Below are 8514 nucleotides of genomic sequence, written 5' to 3'. Positions count from 1 at the left end.
TCTTGCAATAAGGGCTAATTAAGGGTTTACTGATCTTGCACGAAAGCAGTGATGCTATTACGTAAAATATTACGTAACTAGATTTGTATAAAAATGTTTTTTAAGAAAATGATAGAATTTAATCGACTTTATCTTGTTTTCATACTATTTGTTGCTTAACAATTTATACAACACATTAAGTGCAGGATTACACGGATCATGCAGTTTAGCGGCGTAAAATAATGTATAATTTTCACTTGAATAAACTCTACGGTGGTGAAAATGAAAACAATTAATCTGAAAGTGACGTTACGAAACGTAAAAGAAAACTCAAATTCGAAATTTAGAAAAAATCAAAATGTATAAAAAAAAGAAAAGAAAAGCCTGATACAAAAGATAAGTAAAAGCAATGATCATTGCTAAATTGTTTTATTTTTTCGTTTATATAATATATTATGCATTGTAATTATGTATGTTAAAATCAATTTTATTAACTAATTCTGCACTGAATAATTAGTTTATATTAGCCACGGTCGTTCAGAAGCAACAGGTTATTATACGCAAGCGCAGTAGTAACTTAAAAGAATTCAAGTTTTAATAATGGCCATAGCAACGAATTTTTTTAATTTGTTGACTGATTATTTACATGTTTCGATATTAATCAACATTTTAAATTCTTTCTAAAACTGAAATCATGATAAGCATATCTTAGTTGCATAAGAAAATGATTCAAATAAGATAAAAATTATATCAAAAACACATAATCTAATTATCTGAGCGTAGAAATTAATTAATTTTTTTTTTTTAAATATAGATGAATTTTTACGGTATTTAACACTTTTATCAGATCTTATTTTATCAGATCAATTTTTTCTTCTTGTAAATACACATACAAACACAGACACACAGACACACACACACGCACATGTATACGCATATATGTATATATGTATATGCATATATGTATATATATATATGCATATGTATATATATACATGTATATGTGTATATATATATATATATATATATATATATTTATATATATACACACACACATACATATATATATTTTTTCTTTTACATTTTGATATTTTTTACCTTTTGAATTGGGTTTGATTGCTATTTGTTTCCTTAGACTCTGCTTAGGTAAACCAATAGAAAGAATTGTTTAGTTTTTCAGTTTTTTTTTATTTTTATCTAAGTTACTTCTCTCTTACAGGTTTATTTCATAATCCTTGTTTACTTTGCTTTTTATTCATAAGTGGCCTCTTTATTGTTTGTTATTACAACAAACATTTGTGTGCTATTTTAGGATTAAGGACATATTTGTGCAATGTTTTCAGCTGTTTGGCAACTTCTTACTGATTTACTTGAAAGATTAAATTTTTTTTAAATAGCTTGATGTTTCCTTGAGTTACAATTTTGGTCAAATTAGATAAAAAATGTGCTCTCAACAGAGTGGTTTATTTTTTCTTTAAAACATTTTCAACATTTTTCACTGAATTATGTGATTAGTCTTTTTTTTTTTTTCTTTTTAATATTTGACATGATACCAGAACTTTCATTATATTTTTAAAATACAAGAATGTTTTTCAAATATTTTCAAAATATATTTGTATATATAACATGATAAAACAAGTTTATCTTTTAACACAATAAATACAAGCTCAAATTTTATCTATTACCAATTTATATATATATATATATATATATATATATATATATATATATATATATATATATATATATATATATGTATGTATGTATGTATGTATGTATGTATGTATGTATGTATGTATGTATGTATGTATGTATGTATGTATGTATGTATGTATGTATGTATGTATGTATGTATGTATGTATGTATGTATGTATGTATGTATGTATGTATGTATGTATATGTATATATAGTGGACTATTGAAAAGTTGCCAAGCAGCTGATGAAACATTGGATCAATACATAGAGGTTGTTCATGAATATGAAGCAAAAGGAAGGGCAGTTTGCAAAAAAACCTGGAAGAGTAAGGAGCTTCCTGCTATTGGTTTGTTTAAACCTCTGCTTAAGCAAACAAATTACCAATTCATCAAATTATATTCTAACATCAATAGCAATTGAGAAGATAAATAATATCAAACTGTGACAAAAAACTCTTTTTTTCATTAATTGGTTTTGACAAGGCTATGTGTGTGTTTTCCTCATCATAGTTATGCCTTTGCCACAGCAATCTTGGTTTCTAGTTAAGTAATGTAGAGGCAGTTATTGAGAATATAACTACGCCTAATTAGATTATTCAGTAATTTTATTGACAATAAATGCATATTAAAAGCCTAAATTAAAATTAGAAATGTTGTTGTTAAATGATGATGATGATGATGATTGATGATGATGATGATGATGATGATAGTGATGATGATGGTGATGATGATGATGATGATAATGATGATGATAATGATGATGACTGATGATGATGACTGATGATCATGATTGATGATCATGACACTGAAAAAGATGATTATGAAACCAAATTAGATGCAAATGAGGATATTGATGATGATAACGATGGGGCTGATTGTGTTATTAATAATGATTTATCAAGGCAGATGCACTAATGAATAATATATAAATCATATTCTTTGATTGAATTAAACTTTTTTGCAACAGTCAACATAATTAAAAGAGAATTTGTTTTAATATTGGAAATCAAATCTTCAGGTAAAATAAGCTCTTTATATTTTTGTTTCATTGAGTTGGTTAACCTCTATATTTTCCACAAGACAGAAAAAAGAAAATAAGTGTTCACATTTTTTTAGAGTTGCTGGTTGTTTTGGTATTTTACCACATAAATTACTGACAAAGCTGTAAATGAGGATTGATTTCATTTTTTAGTTCTTCAATATCTATTTCCGAGTCATATGCTGTCACAATGCTTTTTTTAATGGTAGCAATCATGGAAAATGACCACACTTTTTTACCAATACCAGGGCAACCAAAAGCTTTTTATTTTGTTTTAGTGATTTAGTAACATTTAAACCTTTACTGAGTTTTTCTACCTGCTGACAGCAATAGCATTCATCACAATGAGATTTCCAGTTCGTATTTAAAAGAAGTGTTGTTGATTTCATTCTTTTGATCATATTCTTTACGGTATCATAACGTTTTTGACAAATTTTAGATGGGTGAACAGATTTTATTTAAAATTAATAGAAACATTTAGTCAAATTTTTTTACACATAATGACAATATTTATTTCACAAACGATATAAATAAAATGTTGTCAATTTAGGACAAAGGTTAGATGTAAATTTTGAACAACAAAAAAAATTGAGTGCTAAGATTATAAGTAATAAAAAGTTAAAAGATTGATATAAGTAAAAGTATAAAAACTTTTAAGTTTTACCGCTCAAAAAAAAAAGTAAAAAGACTTCCAAATTTGTAAACAAATCAAGGAAAAAGTTTTTTTAGGTAGATCCTCTTCAATCATAAAATAATATTCCCCTTTCATTTTACTTACTTCCTCATAAAATTAAGTTACCGAAACATTACTAAGCAATGATATATTACATATACTAGATGTCTAACTTGCGGGATTTTATTGGACGAAAAGTGAAGCCGCTTTTTTTGTTTACAAATTGAATCCGCCATTTGTAATAAGGGCAAAAACTATATCCGACGTGCGAAATAAAAGTTAAAAAATGCATGTTTTTGCCCGATTTAGAAATGGCTTCCACGGCTTCACTTTTCGGATCGAAGTTAGACATGTAGTATATATAATATATCATTGTTACTAACAGCTTAAAAACTGGTTATTAACGTAGACGAATTCACGAAGGTTTTTGTATTCTGTATACACATCATCATTTTTTCTGACTTTATTATCGAAATAAAAAGTCAGAAAAAAAAAATTAGTAAACTGGTCCTGGGCCACTTTGTGTTCCCAATCCTCCCCTAGCAGAACTTCTAAATGCTTCTTGGAATTGGAACTTCTGAACGAATAAAATCCATACTTCAACCCAAAAATTTGTGAGGCTGGTAATCCTGCAGTTAAGCGGCGTAATTTATAATTAATGATATATATTAACTAGATATCTAACTCGCGCTTCCGCAGTGAAGCAAATTTTTTGCCAGCCCAGGTTTGTTTTGCCAGCCTAGGTTTGTTTTGCCAGCCTGAAATGACGCAATTATAAATAAAAGCAAAACAAAAATGAAGTATTGTCAGTTTAAATAAAACGGCTACCGGCATTAAAAGCTTTAAAAACTTGCTTCACTTTTTTTTACGGAATTTTTGTGAAGTTTGACTTCTAGTTAATATATATCATTGTTTATAATTTTCTCTTTTAGCCTCTCGTTCGTAGAGACTTAAAGATTTCTTACATAAAATAGTTTCTAAAACCAAAGTAGGGGTATTCCATGAGAAAGTGTTGAAATATTCTAGACAAGTAACCCACCATCTTAGATTTTCTTCATACTTTGTCAAAATGATCACCAACATCTCATAGATTACCTTGTAAAATTTCAGCATTGTAATCAAATTGGTTTTCGAGATATCGTTATTTCAAAATCACCTATTTTGGAGGATTATTTTCATTTGGCGGCCATCTTGGTTTTCGTGTTGTTTTTGTTTTGCATGTTATTGTAAAACCATACATGTGTTCAAACTGAAATTTTGCACCTTAATAGTTTTGAAGATGAGGAATCAGAATATAATGTTTATTTTATGTAAAAACAATGGAAACTAAGTCAAACTGAGGATTTTTTTTCTTTTATAATTTATCTCTAAAATTGTAATAGACCAAGAAAAGAGGTCGTTAACCAAGGTAGCCCATTTCTTTTGTCATTTTTTTTTTTTTTGTTATCAAAATACATGTTCTAAAGAATGCTTTTGTAAAAAACTGAGATGTGGTTTTTTGTGGATTTGTTATAAAAATATAGGAAAATTATGTGAAAAAATGATTGAAAGTATTGTGGGTATGTGTTGGTCATTCCTTTTTCTTAATCACCTATTTTGGAGGATTTTTTTCATTTGGCGGCTGTCTTGGTTTTCGTGTTGTTTTTGTTTTGCATGTTATTGTAAAACCATACATGTGTTCAAACTGAAATTTTGCACCTTAATAGTTTTGAAGATGAGGAATCAGAATATAATTTTATTTTATATAAAAGCAATGGAAACAAAGTAAAAATAAGATTTGTATTTCACCTATAGTCTATCAGGAAAAATTTAATTGACCAAGAAGGGTAGCCTGGGAACTAAGATAGCATTATAATTTTATCAATTTGTTTTTGTTTTTTTTAAATGCATATTTTAATGAGCCTTTTGTTGAAAAAATAAGAGGTGGGTTTTTTGAGTTTTTTTTTATAAACGATGAAACAGATTTGAGTAATAAAAAAAGTTTGGATGTTAGATAAATACTTCTTTAAAAATTCTTGAATCTTATCCATTATCAATGGTGTACTACTACTATGGCTGAGTTAAATTAAAGAATGGACCTTAGGCAAATCTTCTGCGTCTATCTGGTATTTGTGGCTTGTTGTTGAAAATGACAGTGTTTTTAGCATGATTAGAATATGAGGTTTAGGAACCCAACAACAATCATCTCTGCTGGGCCAATTGAAAAAAGTGTTGGGTAAATGAGGATGCATAAACTTTAAAAGGGCATCTTCATTGTTTTCATCAACTTCTAATACCAAGCCGACCCACTAAAGCATATCGTATTTGCAGATATAACATTTTCCTGCTCTAATTTCTTGAAGATATTGTATTGAGCCTGTAAGGTTGAATGTTAAATTAAATTCCTCCTGCTCAGAGACTCTTTTGACACTTATGTTTTTTGCATCCTGTGGAATAAATTGATGGAAACTTCTTGTACCAGGTAAAGTCTTTGCATTACTGAATTGGGGAGTCAAAGATTTACGAACTGAGCAAATATCTTCAGCCTTTAAAAAAATAGAGTGGATGCCAGATATGTTGTCTTTAGAAAAGTTAAACATTTCTTCAGCATTCTGAATTTGTAACCCAGTTGGAAGTTGAAGACTTGCATTGGAAACAAGTCTTTTAACCGTCCCACCAATGCCATCACATGGTGACTTTCCATGTAATGTTGCAAAGAAATTCCATTCACATTGCACCCCGAAATCTTTAGCATGATAACATAAATTTAAGAAATGCTTGCAATTTTTGTACTGGCCAGCACAACCATCAGAAAAATAGTGGATTTTATTTGTATTGGGGAACATTTCTTGTACAAATGTAACAGTTCTTTTTATGACACAATAAACAAATCCAACATCATGTGCTAAGTCATCAGATATAATACATAAAGATGATGGTTGACTTTCAGTAGCACCCTTATCATGTTTTTTATAAATAACTACAGGGTGTAGTGTGCATTGTTGTTGGTTCCAGTGGTAACTCTGGATTTCGTCTTGTATGACAAATTTAAAATTTTCTGCAAAGTCAACTAAAACAATAATTTCATTTGGTGGTATGGATGACTTTAATTTATTCAAATATTTGCCTTGTGCTTTAGCAATATAAGAGTGGGATGTTATAATATCAGGCTTCTCACAAAGACTTTCTATAAATTCACCTAATGTACATGTGTAACTTAAAAGCTCTGCTCTATCTGTTGTAGTCCACTGTTTATACTCAATTTTTTTATCTTCATAAACTTCGACATTCTCTTCAAGTTGTCTTTCATTTTGTAATAACTTTGAGGTTACATAATTGATAGCACTCTGAATTCCAGGGCAACTATTGCATCGATGAACCATGCATTCCCTTGACTCTCTACTACAAACAATCTTCTCAATAAACTCATGGTAGCTTTTCTCCAGCTGAACTGCACTAAGCATAAGCTTTAGGTTCTGGTGTATCGTACAGACGCATACAGCATGGGTACCTTTTTGCCCAGCATATATACACCATTTTGGCTTCAACTGAGCAAATTTGGAAAATCCTATTTTGGACTGAGGATTTTGTAGTTTAAATTCAGCATATAATTCTTTAATATTGCAAAGAAGTAATCGTTTTGATACATGTTTATTTTTGGATATACTTACAAAATCCTTTTTACCTGGCAATTGCCGACTGAACTGATCATTGCAGTAAAAGCTTTCCACTTTACCTATGACATCTGGGTTAATTCTAACAATATTAGTTTTTTCTGGAAGTGCAAATATCCCTTTTCAGCTTTAAGTTTCCTTGCTTTAGTTATGGTTGACTTTGATGTATTAAATACTTCAGCTGCTTTATTTAAAGGCCATGAATCAGGGATCAAAGTCAAAACTTGAATCTTTTCCCTTCTGTTTGCAGTTTTTAGTTTTTCTTGCATTGAAAATATTAACTTATCAAGATCATCAGCTTTCTTCTGATATTCAACATTGGGTACTTGAGTAACTTCACTTCTCAAGTCTGCTATATTAACATTAAGAATATCTGATAGCTTTTTTGACATGTTGTGGGATCCCATGTAATTTTACTGGTGATATTTCTAAAATATCAAAACTGCTGTTTATAAATTCTTTTTCTTGTGAAACTTCAATCTCTTCGTTAAAAAAAGTTTGTTCCAGAGAGTCATCTTCACCATTGTGGTCCTGTAATGCGGACCAATCATCTATTTTTTGTACCACTTCTTTTCGACAGGAAGGACAAATTTTAAAACCAGGTGTTGTTACCACACCAATTGAACACATATCTTTTGCCAGTTGAATATTGATTTCTCTCAAACCACCTATAATTATTAAGAGTAAAAAAGGTCTACAACATTAAGAAGTATGATTTAGGAACTGAGAAAAGGAAATTAAAAAATTGTTAAACTATTTAAAAGCATATTGTATGTGCTCTTTGTAAAAAGTAGTTTCATAGTTAGTTAAAAACAAATGATTTTACCTTTTATATTGGTTTTATGCCTTTTAAACGGGTCAAAACATTTCTTTTGGGAATTAGCAAATCTGTTAAGTAAAAGTTGTTCATGATGAAAACAGACTTTAACATTAACATTTAATATTGATAAACCAGATCGCCATAATAATAAATTTCTATCTCTCTCTGAATAACTTGAAATATCTGTCAATCCAGTTGATTTAGTGTATACCATTTTATGGCATTGATCATTTGATAAAATACCAACTGTACAAAAGTCCTTGCTCATTTTAGATACTACTTTTTATGAGTAAACTGTAAATAAACACAAATTAACACTGATTGATAAACAGTGTCATTATCATTAACATTTTTATATATTGAATATGTTTCACAATTTTTATTGAAAGGCTTATTTTGTAATTTAACAGTTAACTAGGGGAAAAAAACAACAGCTGGTCAGATGACTAATGATCTGACTAATCCTAAGTCTTTCAGTTTAAATGTTCATTATTTTATTTGATTTAGTAAAAAACTAACTGACTAAGTATGTCAGTAGTATCTAAAAGGAAGCAAACATTTGATGATTTGAATAAAAATAGGCGAATATAGTTTTAATAGGAATAGGTGAAATAAGTTTCACCAACTTTTCTTTTGTAAAAGTCTTCTGATTTGA

The 8514-nt window shown here is 29.0% G+C and overlaps 1 pseudogene across 1 annotated transcript; it reads right to left on the bottom strand.

Moving 5' to 3' along the window:
* Positions 1 to 1879: 1879 nt before the first annotated feature.
* LOC149889413 (uncharacterized) lies at positions 1880 to 8127 on the bottom strand (annotated as a pseudogene). The gene is made up of 2 exons (XR_016451703.1): positions 7866 to 8127; positions 1880 to 7707 (listed from the first exon to the last, which is right to left on the bottom strand). The product of XR_016451703.1 is annotated as an uncharacterized LOC149889413 (transcript).
* Between the last annotated feature and the right edge of the window lie 387 nt (positions 8128 to 8514).

The sequence above is a fragment of the Hydra viridissima genome, unplaced genomic scaffold (assembly GCF_058129835.1).
Source record: "Hydra viridissima isolate aposymbiotic clone 2 unplaced genomic scaffold, HvirCarnegie_v1 scaffold_4, whole genome shotgun sequence".
In the NCBI taxonomy this organism is placed as follows: domain Eukaryota; kingdom Metazoa; phylum Cnidaria; class Hydrozoa; order Anthoathecata; family Hydridae; genus Hydra; species Hydra viridissima.
The sequence above is the reverse complement of the archived record's forward strand: the minus strand, read 5'-3'. Positions and strand labels throughout refer to the sequence as shown.